Source organism: Thamnophis elegans, chromosome Z, assembly GCF_009769535.1.
Source record: "Thamnophis elegans isolate rThaEle1 chromosome Z, rThaEle1.pri, whole genome shotgun sequence".
Lineage (NCBI taxonomy): Eukaryota > Metazoa > Chordata > Lepidosauria > Squamata > Colubridae > Thamnophis > Thamnophis elegans.
The window spans coordinates 130195383-130210511 of NC_045558.1; positions in this window are offsets into that span (position 1 = coordinate 130195383).

Here is a 15129-nt window from a genome sequence, read left to right on the forward strand (position 1 = left end):
TTAAAAAATTACTATTATTAAGTTGACATAGAAAAGGAAGAAGAATTCCATGCATACCTTTGACTAGAGTGAGATCTGATATTTCTACAGCAAAGGTCAAAGCCTGATGTAGCACCTCATTGGTGGATGTGATTTATGACACAGAGTGTGGGGAGGAGAGACACAGGGGTAAAGTACAGAAACCATTAACCAGAAATTAGTTTCAGCTCTGCAAAATAACATTCCAAAATATTGATCCTAATACATGACTGTATTTATTTTGAACTTTGTCTCAAGGCTCGTAAATTAATTAGGTCATCTTTTGGAAACTTCACAGAGAGCCGAAATTGACTTTTAAAATCTATCAAGATTTCCGGGTTTCCTGAATCCCAGGATTTTCAATCATTTCTCCACATTTGGGGTGCTTGGAGGGAAAATCAGGCCACCGTGGCAGAAGCAGAGTATCAGAAGAAAGCCTGATTTCAGTTGGAGTAGTTCAGTGAGCCCCAGACATCAAATCTGCAGACATCCAAGCTGCAATGCTTTTCCCAGCAGCAGAAGCAAGAAAGGATGAATACTGGTGGAAATTAGCCCCTAGGGAAGCTGAAGTTGAGTTCCCTTACTCCAATTCCCAGATAAAGCGAAGGTTCTCAAGAGAGCTGGAAAGGATTGACTAGATGTAGGACTGGGCACAAGCCAGGCTCCCAAAGCCCCAGATGGAATCCCTGGGGTGTGCAATAGAGCAACTGAGAGATAGCAATAGCAATAGCAATAGCAGTAGACTTATATACCGCTTCATAGGCCTTTCAGGCCTCTCTAAGCGGTTTACAGAGAGTCAGCATATTGCCCCCAACAATCTGGGTCCTCATTTTACCCACCTCGGAAGGATGGAAGGCTGAGTCAACCCTGAGCCGGTGAGATTTGAACCGCTGACCTGCTGATCTAGCAGTAGCCTGCAGTGCTGCATTTAACCACTGCGCCACCTTGGCTCTTGATGATTTTGACCAGACCACCCTCCATGATAAGGGGCCATCCTGTCACCCAAAAGAGAGGGGAGGGACATCTGATCATGTGGAAGGGAGAAGATTCAGACTGGAGCACAGCCCCACTCCTCCACCCAATAGAAGGAAAAGGTACCCGAAATCGCAACCAGTGCCTCTCCCACACAGCAGGCAGGCTGCCCAGGGGAGGCAACCACCTCCCTCTCTCTGAATTAGAGGAGAGGAAGATGGCCAGCCATATCAGTGCAAGCATAGAGAGGCCGACGGAGGTTGGAGGAGTTGGGCTGAAAAACCCACCCCAATTCTGGGGAAAGTTTGACTGGTACTCAGATCAGCTAGCTCCATTTCTTGATTCAGCCAATATCCACCTAGTATGCTATGAGCACCTGCATCCATCCCCCAGAGCCATGGTGAACACCATCATAGAGGGGCTAGAGGGAGAAGCAAGGGAATGGTTAGCAGCCCTCCACAAGAGGAGAGCCCCCCCAACTGCAAGACATAGATGACTTCATGCAACTGCTAGAGGCCAGATTTGAGGAGGAGAAGGAGGGTCATTAGAAGGGCTACCACTTATCAGAGATATCTTGGGTAAAAAGTAGAATTATCCAGATTGATCACCTTATAGCCAAATTCCATGCAGAAAATCCAGGGAAATGTGGGGGAGGGACGCATCCCTAAATTATATACCTATACTCATTTTTTTTCTTTCACACAGGTCACTTTCGGAAAGTGAGGGGAGCTGAATGTCAACTTGTAAAGCATTTCCATGAATATTATCAAGTTGACATAGAAAAGGGAGGAGAATTCAACGCATACCTTCGGCGAGAGTCGGATCTCATTTTTTTACCACCGACATGTGGGGTGCAAAGTTCACAATCTGCTGCAGCACTCCTTTGGTGGATATGATTTATGACACAGACTGTGGGGAGGGGAGACACAGGATAAAGTGCAGAGACCATTAACCAGGAATCAGTTTCAGCTCTGCAGAAGAACATGCCAAAATGTTGATCCTAATAAATGACTGCATTTCTTTTGAACTTTGTCTCAAGGCTCATAAATTAATTAAGTCATCTTTGGAAACTTCACAATAGGCTTAAGACTTGAATTTTGGATGCTATCTAACAAAATGAAACTCAATGGTGAAAAAAGTTAGGTTCTACATTTAGGCAAGAAAAACATAATGCACAGGTACAGTATATATGGTACCTTGCTCAATATTAGTAACTCTGAAAGGGATCTTGGAGTCCTAGTGGACAACCATTTAAATAATAGCTAGGAGTGTGCAGCAGCTACCAAAATAGGCAACACAGATCTAGGCTACATAAACAGAGGGATAGAATTAAGATCACATGAAGTGCTAATACCACTTTATAATGCCTTGATAAGGCCACACTTGGAATACTGCATCCAGTTTGGTCACCACGATGTACAAAAGATGTGCAAAGTCTAGAAAGAGTGCAGATGATTAGGGGTCTGGAGGCTAAACCATATGAAGAATGGTTGCAGGAACTGGCTATTTCTAATTTCATGAAAAGAAGGACTAGGGGAGACATGATAGCAGTGTTCTAATATTTCAGGGGCTGCCACAAAGAAGAGGGAGTCAAACTATTCTCCAAAGCACCTTAGGGTAGAACAAGAAGCAATCAGTCGAAACTTACCAAGGAGAGAAGCAATTTAGAACTAAGAGAAATTTCCTGACAGTTACAACAATTAATCATTGGAATAACTTGCCTCCAGAAGTTGTGAATGCAACAATGGAGATTTTAAAGAAAAGATTGGACAACCATTTGTCTGAAAGGATGTAGGGTTTCCTGAGTAGTGTGTGTGGGGGGAGTTGGACTAGAATACCTCCAAAGTTATGCTGTTAGTTCCCAAACAAGCATGCTGAAGTTGCGAGTTGAAATCCACCCCTCACAAACTTGCTGGGTTAGAGAAACATTTCCGTAACTGTTCCTTTTTTCCCCCTAATGTAGTTAAAGATAGTTGACTACTTCAGATGTTCTACTCAATTGTCCATTATATGGCTCAGTAAGGGCTTAATACGTAGAAATATTGCTTCACGAAAATGACATATTAGGATACAAACAAACAAAATCATTCTATTTCCTTGAGAGCCCAAATATATATGTAATCACTTGGACAGTTAGATTGAGTCAGGCTTCTCCAAAAAGGACATCTTATCTACCACACATTGAGGTTGCATGTAAAAGTAATTAATTCACTTAAGTGCCTACTATTGTCCATCTCTAGGATTAATTTTGTTATTTATTTTAGCATTCTGTTTTGCCGTAATCCCTTTTTATTTTACTGTTTTATCCTGTCTAATTTTATTTCATTTTTCTATGTCTGATGCTCATTTTAATAATATAACCCATTGAGTAATTAATACAGATTACTACTTTGCTATGTCCTGGGATGATGTTGCATTGAAACTAAATAAATGATGCAGGCATTTAGACTTTAATATATACTTTAGTAGTTTTGTTAATATACATGAAAAAAAATAAGGTTGTTACATCCAAGTTTGATTATGATTGTGATTTAATTATTTACTTCTGTGGATCAATGAATACATGATTTCCTAAAAAGTAAAAAAAAGACACACCTGGTTAAATATGAGGGGCCAAACAGCATCGTTGGCAGAAATGGTTAGGAGCTTTTCTGGGGGAGCCATGGGATCGATTTTTCCAATTTGGACTTTCAGAAAGGAGATGTTTGGAAATGTGACCCAATTGAAAACATCAAACCCAGTTTTCAATTCTCCATTGGAGTCAAAATAAACCTGTTCTCCAGCACTGTTGTTAAAGGAGACTTGCTGCAAAAAATGATGGAGCTAAATGGAAAAAAAACCCAAAGAAATATAAATATTAACTGGATTCTTTGAAATGAATCATAAAGATACTTTACATAAGTGATTCATACATAAAATAAAATTCATATGTTAGTGGGTGTTTATTCAAATTTTTTCAATAGCTTCAGTTTATTTTCAAATTGCATCCAATTTTGCATAAATGGCCTCCATGGTTTAGATTATTGAGATAATATTTGAAAATAATAATAATAGGGTTTTTTTAGTTTTTGAAAAAAACTAAAAACTAGTTTTTGCACTTTCAAAAGGAAAGGAGGAAAAAAAAACTATAAGCCAACATTTTCTACATGATTCCTGAACTGGATTAGTAAACACTACCTGCCATGGTGATTGAAAGAAGTACTTTGAGGTCCACTTATTCATTTTTCGACTCCACTTGAGCTTGTAGGCATGCAAGGCCCTAAGAGCATGAGCCACAGCGTAGACTGCAAATGCTGTAACTATGTCCACCTATGGTGGTCTCAAAGACAGTATTAGGAAGAGTCTCCAGCTTCTCTTCTCCAGTGCAGATCCTTTCAGCATTCTCATCTGTAACATCACTAGAGAATGAGCATTCAAATGCATCTTTCCAGAAATCCCTAATAAAACCATCGTCTTTTTCAAAATTTGGGTTTTTCTCCTGCGTAAAATGTTGGAATCCTGTTACTTCCTTTGAGTGAAGTGCAAAGGAAATTGCACCATGGAAAAAATCAATGGGTAATGGTCTTTGCATCAGAATAGAGGTGAATTCCATTTGAGCTGTCATGATCCAAACTTTGGCTTTTCTCTCCTTTGGAATATCATCCGAATTTAAACCAGAGAGCATCATCCTCAATGTCACTATGCTTGTAATTTCAGCATTGAAGATGACTGCAATGACTGTACTCTCCATGATCACTCTATATATTTTATCTGCTTTCTCCACCATTTCAGCAGCTGCACTGCCATACATCATTTGGGGTAAACATTCTATAAAGTCAAAGCAGATTCCTTTCTCTGAAAACATGGAAAGACTCTTTTGAACAAATCGCTCTCTATCTTCCTGAAACAGAGAAATCAACCCTACCCAGGTCCATCCAAAATGCAAGAGTAAATGTAGCACTCCTTTAAGTTGGTGGATCTCATCAGGGAACATCCATTTGACAAAAATTCCTTCTTGGTCATTATTCATCAAAGGAGCTGATCCATAAGTAATCTAATTGAGGAAATAGGAAGAAGGGAACAGACTTTTAAATAATTGAAGGAAGAATGCATTTTTTAACTTTATACAATAATTGGGTTTGAGTAGGATAAAGAAAGAGGCTTCATCAAATACACAGTGAGGGTTATGGGTGTTTAATACTGCTCATCAATCAAAGAAGTGACTGGCCTTTGTGATATTCTTGTCATTATATGACAAATAGTTCAGATAGGACTTAACATCTGAAAATAACAACTAGCTCATGAACTTGTTCCACATTTCTTCTCACCTGGGGAAATTTGTAGTTGCATAGACTGGTTGCCATGTTGAGACAGGTTTTAGTCTGGGGTCCTCCAATGACAGCTACCGTATTGGTCTGGTCATTACATTTGTAGTTGGGGATAAATTTATCTTTTGTAGATAGAAATCCCATTGCTAAAAGAGAAGTTGTGTATTCCTCAAGATAATTGGTAGCGATGTGGAAACTGAGGCTAACATTGGGTAAAATATCAAAATGTTCATTGATCTCCTTTACAGCAAATGCCAAAGCCAAAGAATGTTGATAATTATGAGTGAGGAACCTTCAGTGAAAGGTACAAATGACACGAAATATTGCTGCTTCAGATTCAGACAGTTGATATTTTTAACAATATGTATCTATTGCTTATGCATTTTGATATAAGCAATCAGTGATGAGGAGGGGGAGATAAGCTAACACTGTACTGAGAAACCATTTGTAGCCTGGTTTCTTCTCTATTTTTGATTATATTTTGGCGAACTGTCAAATTCATTGTAAAATATCTCTTCCAGGATCAACTTAGTTGTCAAAGAAACATTTAATTTCAGTTCTATCTATATTTTGCCAGTGATTTTTAATGGTGGGAAGTCAGTTTAATGTTTCAACATTAGACAAGTTTGAAAAAAAAAATCAAATGCACTTGGGGATGCTTTATTTCTGGGTGAGATTAAATTGGGGTGGGGGAGTAAATCAGAATTAACCTGAGGATAGGTAGTATCTCTAGATTGTTACTTTCAAAAAGGGATTTTATTGAAGGAAGGAAGTCTCCTGAAGAAAAATTCATATAATTTATGAGTCACATCACTTTGTCTCAATTTGACCTTTTGCATTAAACAGGAGGCATTTCTCTAATTAAAAATGGCTATATATAGAAGTTGATTATTGACTAAATAGCAGCAGAAAAATACTACAGGAAAAAGAAGCTGGAGGAGAAGCAGTTACAGGAGGATACTTACAGATACTGATCAAGCACTTCACGAGAGGGGAAGCGTTCAAAAGTGATCTCATTTGAAAGAAAGAAGACCTGATAAATAATGGCAGCAATGATTAAGTCTCCAGGCTGATAATACTTGTGAACAATTGGAAGAGGACTACTGAGTTTGCAGTTGTAAACAGGAGAAATTAATAGTATGTTAGGAAAAAAGAATAAAATCAATGTTCTGAATATAACCAACTCACTATAACATATGGCCATAGTAGATATTAAACTGTGGCTCCTATTTTAACATTCAGATGAGGGGTTGTTTGGCCACCCATTAATGTTACCTACAGTTAAGAAAATGAACATTCTCTGGAATTAACAATAGGAAATATCCGGTCAAACAGCAATCCTTTTCCCTCTCTGCCTGCATGTACTTCTGTATGTCTAAACAGAGATTAATGCAATGTAATGTCTTAATCTAGTTTTGTCCGTGTCTGCTGGAATGCCCTTGTGACATGGAGAAGAAGTGACAATGACTATACTTAATGAGTAATCAATAATATTACTTGCAACAGTACTTTGTTCGAAAAATATATCACAGAAAAACATGTTTATTATGTCTCAGTAGACACCACTGCATTGTTATGAACATTTGGAACTAAGGCATTAAGTGGAAAATGGGAGAGTGAAAGATCACATGTGCAGAAGACAAAAATAGAGAAAACAATAGTGGAAATGCATTTATTGAGCTCATTTTTCTTACTCTTTGCTTAATATAACATCTATTATGATACTATTAGTAATATAGTGTCTATCCTGATATTACTACTACTACCACCCATTACTTGCCCCATCTTCTGCCCGCCTAGCATGTTCCAAAGAATGACAATCAGAGGTGGGATTCAGCTGGTTCTCTCTGGTTCAGGTGAATCAGTAGCGGTAGCTGCAGGAAACTCTGCTCAACCTCCGAACAAAATGTACAAGCACTCCGCATGCATCATTTTTGGCCTATACGCACCCCATTTTTGGCCCATTCCAGGCGATGCGGATCACTGCCATCTATCACTGCCAAATGGACCGCATGTAAATCAGGACATGTGGAGGCCAAAAATAGGAAGCGCAGAGGCCAAAAATGAGATGCACAAATGCCTAAAATGGGGTATGTGGAGGCTGAAAAAGGGACGTGTGGAAGCAGTGATAGCAACAGTGATCCTCGCAGCCAGGAACAACAGATTATCAGTTTTCTGGGAGGCTGATCCAATACCAATCAGCTGCTCATGCTAAATCAGGCTGTGCTAAAGCTGACCAGTCTTTTTGCTTTTTGTTGCAAGGAGGCAACTTGCTGGGAGCAGAAGCTGAAGGTTGAGGGGTGGTGGGTGGTGGGACTTCAGCAATATTCGCTATATAAGATGATCGACATTTCCACCCACTTTTTTGGGTGGAGGGATTGCATCTTATAGTCTGAAAAATGTGGTATTATTCCATGTGGCCTTCTTGGTGAAAAATATAGGAGTGTTTCATTAATGCTTTCTCCCTTGCTGTATTAATTGAGCCCTTTGCCACTGTCCATATAGTGGTATATGGATAAACCATGCTCTGTATGTAAGGAGCATGATGGCTCACATGGTTAGGATGCTAAGTAGGAGATTAGCAAGTCCACCTTTGTGACCTAAGTGCTGCCATGGGATTGGGTTAAGCTTCCATCCTCTATTCCAGCCCATGCCAGGGACATGAAAGGAGCCCCCAACTGGGCATCCTCTGGGCAATGGTGATATCTCAGGAGATTCCTTTCGACCCAGAAGCATCACGGTGATTCTGACATAAGAGCAATGCGATCTGTTTCTGGCACCTTCCTCTATTGCCGTCCTCCCCAATATAGGTGCTTCAGCTGGGCAGCTGCAATGACCTTCACCTCTTGGGTGACCCTGTTGGTGATATAGTATACCTACAGCATACACTCAGAATATTTCTTGTTTACCCCGCTCAGAAACACCCACTACTATCACAATGAGTCAGCATGGAAGGATTTGAGGAGGGAGAATTATTTTAAGATATTTGCTACATAATCTGTATTGCTTACCAGTGTCCCACCTATTAAGCCATGTCTCCTTTATAGGAAGCCCTTCTTCTGGGTTACAGAGTGCCCCTGGGATAGGATCCATCCGTAGGCACATTGTGCTCCACTACTGCAAGCCTTTAGATTTCACTGAGGGCCACATTAGAGTTGTGTTTATCTTGGGGTGGGAAGTGGCTAGTGTGGGCATGGCCATCGTGTTGTCACTCATGTCTGAAGAGGAATGACCCTTTTTGTTTGTTTATTTATTATTTATTTATTTACTTGTCAACAAGTACAAGGAAAGATGTATGAAAACACATGAAAAAATGGCACAAATAAATGGATATAAATAAGCAAATCATATCCATAAACACATAAAAAAGAGTACATATAAATGGGACAATAGGACAGGAACAGTAGGCAGGCTGGTTCACTTATGCATGCCCCCTTAGGGACCTCTTAAAAATGTGTAAGGTCCATGGTAGACAGCTTAAAATAAAAGGTATTGGGGGGGGGGGGTTAAGGAAACAACAACAAGATCGGGTGTTCCACACATTTACTGTTCTATTGCTAAAATAATTTTTCCTGCAAAACCCCAGAAAAACCTGTGGTGGCCCAAGTGAAAACAGGCTCCCAAGCTCCAATTCAGCTGTGATGACCTCCTACAAGCCTCTGCCAGTGAAAACACAGTTGGGGAGGGGATGTGCATGGCCCTCATGAGTTCCGTTTTCACTGGCAGAGGCACTACAGGCTGGTCCTTCACTGTTTCCAGTAGTCCTGTGTGCCAGATCTAACCACTTTGTGGGCCGTATCTGACCCCTGGGCCTTGAGTTTGACACTCCTGCTTTAGATAATCTCTAAAAACAAGTTTCACCCTCAAGCAGCCCTTGTGTTTACTGCACTTTGGTTTGGTTCAAGATAGTTTCCTTCTGTCACATGAGTTGCCGTCTAGTTTCTTGTGGTTTAAATATTACACTGGGTTTAATGGTATGCTGCCAAAATTAAGTTTTGGATTAGGTTAATTAATCCAAGAAAGGAAGGAAGGAGGGAGGAAGGGAAGAAAGGAAGAAAGAAAGATGGGAAGTAAGTAAGTAAGTAAGTAAGTAAGTAAGGAAGGAAGGAAGGAAGGAAGGAAGGAAGGAAGGCTTTTCCAACTCAAGAAGCCTCTTCCACCATTTCAGCAGCTTCACTACCATACATCACTTGAGGTAGACATTCTATAAAGTCAAAGCAGATCCCTCTCTCCGAAAACATGGAAATGCTCTTTTGAACAAATCTCTCCATATCTTCTTTATACAGAGAAATTACCCTAACCCAGGTCCATCCAAAATGAAACACTAAGTATAGAATTCCTTTAAGCTGGTGGATCTCATCAGGGAACATCCATTTTACAAAAAGTGCTGAGTTGTCATTATACATCAATGGTGGTGATCCAAATGTGATCTAAATGGAGGAAAGACAGAAGAACCTAGTTAAATGGGACTTTTCTAGAAAAAATAAAAACAAAGGACTAATGCATATATCTATATGTACTAAATAACTGGGCTTGACTGGGTATGCAAGGCAAGTGCCTAAAAACTATTTTTCCCAATTAATATATGCAAATTTATTATTGTTCATCAAGCAACAGGGAGAGCTCTTTGTTGATAATCTTCATATCTAATAAATTTCTCATTAAATGGCAAATATTTTTTGCATCCGGAATCCTTTTCTTAAGAATGATTATGAGGACTCAACATCTTAAAATAATAAATGCATGAACTTTTCATCTTTCTCCATATTTGTAGTTGCAAAGAGTAGTTGCCATGTGGAGACAGATTTTAGTATGGAGTCTTCCAATGAAGGTGACCCTATTGGTCTGGTCATTAAATTTGTAGTTTGAGATAAATTTATCCTTTGTATCCTTTGTAAATAGAAATTCCACTGCTAAAAGGTAAGTTGTATATTCCTCAAAATTGCTGGTAGCAATGTGGAAACCGAGGCTAACATTGGACAAAATCCAAGAATTGTTATTGATTTTTTAGTGCTCCCTCTGATATCTCTTGTTTTCTGGACACTGCAGCAACTGGAGTACATTTGTTGTACCCCACCTGCCACACCAGCTGTGACATTTCCTGTGGTTGACTGATGAGACCATGCTTATAAATTCTGTAGCTTTCTCTCATTCATTAGCTTAGTGAAATTCTTGACACTTTGAAAACATAGTGATGATTAATTGTGTGTGAACGTAGAATTTAGACATCACTAAGGTCCACTGCATTCAGCAATAATGTAATCATTTCATTTCATTTTCATTTTCCCTTTATTTGTATGCCGCCCTTTTCCCTGGGGGGACTCAGGGTAGCTCACAGTTAAAAAAAAAAAAGGGCAGGGAGAACAAACAGTTTCCAACATACCGACAATACAACGTATTAAAAAAACACAATAGCCACACAATTCGAGTGGGGTTAGAGTTTTAACCCCAGGCCAGCCTGGACAGCCAGATCTTTAGGGCGGCGCGGAAGGACTATAGGGTGGTGAGGGTCCGAATCTCCACGGGGAGTTCGTTCCAGAGGGTCGGAGCAGCCACCGAGAAGGCTCTCCTCTGGGTAGTTGCCAGTCTACACTGGCTGGATGATGGAATTCGGAGGAGGCCTAATCTATGCGATCGTATCGGTCTAGTGGAGGTAATTGGCAGTAGGCGGTCTCTCAAGTACCCAGGTCCAGTACCATGAAGGGCTTTGTAGGTGATAAGTAGCACCTTGAATTGCACCTGGAGATCAACAGGCAGCCAGTGCAGCTCATGGAGGATAGGTGTTACGTAGATGAATCGAGGTGCACCCACGATCGCCCGCGCGGCTGCATTCTGGACCAGCTGAAGTCGCCGAATGCTCTTCAAGGGCAGCCCCATGTAGAGCACATATTACATTGGAGGCTAAAAGAGGAAAAAGAAAGAAGGAAGAAAGGAAGGAAAGAAAGAAAGAAAGAAAGAAAGAAAGAAAGAAAGAAAGAAAGAAAGAAAGAAAGAAAGAAAGAAGGAAGGAAAGTAAGTAAGTAAGTAAGTAAGAAAAATGTATCAATAATAAATATGTTATTGTTAGTTCTATTGCATGATAAAAGGGATGCAAATCATTAAAAAAATAGTGACAACACAACAATGGAAAAGATAATACCATGTCTTCAGAGGTCGAATGAGAGCTTATTTTGAGATGGAAACTTTATTGATGTTTGTAAAAATTGTTATCTGAATATACTGTTTGGAAGGATACATCCAGGGAGTTTGCAGGAGATCTAGGCGGAGCATATATGAGAGGAGTACGGATGAATATAAAACATATGTATGTGTATGTATGTGTGTGTGTGTGTGTGTATGTATGTGTATAGATCTATACTAGTCTCCCTTTATTTATTTATCAGCACAAATAAAAAAAACACAAATATAACAAAGGCAACAGTAAAAATATTGGGTTTCTGTCATGATGGACTCTTGTGATGAGCCGAAGGACAGATGATGTTAGCTTCCTCCCATAATTGGGGCTTACCAGGGGTTGTAAAAAATCTAATAGATACCTTTCACCCTGGCTTCGCTGATAAACGGATAAGAGCCTGTGGCCTAATGGCTAAGATCTCTGACTAGTATGCCTAGTGTGCAATATAGCCCAGGTTCAAATCCCAGTAAGGGTATGGCTAGCTGATGAGAGCTAAATAGCTTGAAATAGATCTATACTAGTCTCCCTTTATTTATTTATCAGCACAAATAAAAAAAACAAAAAAACCCACAAATATAACAAAGGCAACAGTAAAAATATTGGGTTTCTGTCATGATGGACTCTTGTGACGAGCCGAAGGACAGATGATGGAAGCAGTTAGCTTCCTCCCATATTTGGGGCTTACCAGGGGTTGTAAAAAATCTAATATATATATATATATATATATATATATATATATATATATATATATATATATATATATATATATATACTTAAAGTCAAGGTTCGATTCCCAAAAACTTGGGTATGGCTAGCTGATGAGAGCTAAATAGCTTGAAATAGATCTATACTAGTCTCCCTTTATTTATTTATCAGCATAAATATAACATTATATATATATATATATATATATATATATATATATATATATATATATATATATATATATATATATATAATGCACATATATATATATGTGTGTGTATGTGTATATATATGTATATAGATACAGACAGAGGCAGGGACGAGAAGAGCTGGAAGAGGAAATCGAGAGAAGAATTCGAGATGTGTTTAAATTGTGTCATAGAAGAAGGATGCATAAAAGGGATAAATTAAGGGTTTAACAGACAGATATTTAGATAAAGAGATAAGGCCTCTAGCTAGAGAAGAATTCTACTTGGTTAACTTACTTGGTTTTAACATAGTCTGAAAACCTGCAAGTAATTAATTAATTGAGATTAGGACTGTTTAACTTTTTGTAGTGATAAGAAGCTGAGCTCAAAGCAGAGAGTTTATTGACTTTTTTTCTTTCTTATTCTTTTTTCTTTTACTCTTTTTTTTCTTTTAACTTTTAACTTACTTGGTTCTAATATACTCCAGACTGTGTTTGATAAAAAGTTATACCGGGTATGGGATCTGGGAAGTCGGAAGGGGGGAATGGAGGGGGGATCATAGGGGGAGGGGGGAGGGGGAAATATAGTTTATGTCAATTTTTAAAACAATAAGAACGCACTTGTATACTGTTGCTTTTTTCTTTCTTTTAATTTTAGTATAAAATAAGAAGCCGAATACATTGATGAATAGTAGAAATACACCAAAGTGAGGAGTAGAGGGAAAGAAGAGGGAGGGGCAGAGAGGGAGTGAGAGGGGAATGGAAGGAGGGTGAGATGGAAGGGAGGGGGAGAAAGGAATGTTAGAGGGGGAGGGGAAGTAGAAGAGGGGAATGTTGAAGGGGAGAAAGGAAAGTTGGAGGGGGGAGAAAGAAAGGGTGTATGGAGGGTTGAAGCGTTATGTTGGTTTTGTATTTTGGAATATAAGAAGAGTTATGTTTATTGCTTAATGTTATATGGCCTTAATCTTGCACAGTATATATGTGATTATATAAAATGAAAATGAAAATGAATAAAATATTTTAAACAAGAACAGGTGTTTAACCAAATTCAAGGAAGGATGATTTCTTAGTATGTTTCATGGTTGGAGTAAAAACAAGGGTTATCTCTTGTTTTTCCCTACCTATTTATTTACTGTTGCATCTATAATGTATTAGAGTGAGGTCAGGAAGAAGAGGTACATACCTGATCCCATAACCCTGGGCATTTTGTTAGCTGGGACCTAGCAGGAAAGCATTTTCTACCCAGGCCTTATTTTAGGGATTATTTCTGGTCTCAAGGTGTAGCTGCCCACAACCATGTCATCCTTCTGGAATACCCTTAAAAGCTTGGAATGTCAAATATCCTGGGGATCATATCTTACACCAGAGGCTGGTACATCATATGACATGATATAATGTGACCTGCCACGACACAACACTACATTATAGTTAATAGAAATGTGCTGTCTGTTATCCTGTTTTGTCATTTTGTTTTTAACTTTGTAATTTAATTTGGTTTCATTTTATTGTATTTTTAAGAAATGTATAAGGACTGTTCTATTACATATATTTCCAGGGTGCTACATGAAGTTCTGAGTTATAAAAAATTAATAAGCAAAGCAACAAATGGAAGTTAACATCAAATACTAATCTACTTTTGCAAGCAACTGCTTTTATTTTACTTCTTTTCCTTTCCTTTCCTTTCCTTTCCTTTCTTTTCTTTTCTTTTCTTTTTCTTTATTTTTCTTCTGCCATTTATAAACAACAATATATAGTAATCTAATTTTGGTATTAAGTATTACACTCAAGTTTTGTTACAGCACAAAACCATTTCATCCATTGTGCATTGTTAGTATTGAAATGAATATTTTTTCCCTCATGTTCAAAGGCTTGTTTTCTATATAATCATAGGGTTAACTATTTGCTATTTTATTACGACCACTGTACCCATATAACACAATCCAGTATTTCCATTTTATAGCATAACAAAACAATACTCGGAGATGAATACATCAATGAACTGGATTTCTACAAGCATTGCTTTCACCATCAGGATAAAATCATAATCATAAAAATTAAAAGAAAAATAAAAAGTATGTAACAATCACAACAGGTAGAATAAGATGTCATTCAAGGCTTATTAATAAGAGTGACATCACATTTAAATAAGACGATAAAGACAGGGCACTAGTCATCATGAATAAGGCCAATTGCATGAGGGAAGCTGAGAAATAATTTCCACCACATCTTCTTCCAACTTTTCAATTGCCCCAACATTAGTTGAGGATTTTAATCCTCAATCAGGACTAGAATTGATGGCTTCCTATCCCACCACCCTACCCAAAGTGGGTCTCAAACATTCAGATTTGAGTCACTGAATATTAGTGGGGATTTTTCTCTATTTTTAATAAATGGTTATGAAGAATATTGAGAGGCTTGGTTGTTTTCTTTTTTGGCAGAGAAAAGCTTGCTTTATTATTAGTATGGGAGAAAGTTAGAGAAAAACACTATTTAAAAATACCAGCTTGGGTTTTGACAATGGAAGTGTTAATACATCCAAATATTATTAATATGGGAAACATTGTTAGATAGAAATATATTTTAGCAATAGCAATAGCAGTTAGAGTTATATACTGCTTCTTAGGGCTTTCAGCCCTCTCTAAGCGGTTTACAGAGTCAGCATATTGCCCCCAACAACAATCCAGGTCCTGATTTTACCTACCTCGGAAGAATGGAAGGCTGAGTCAACCATAAGCCAGTGAGATTTGAACAGCTGAACTGCAGAA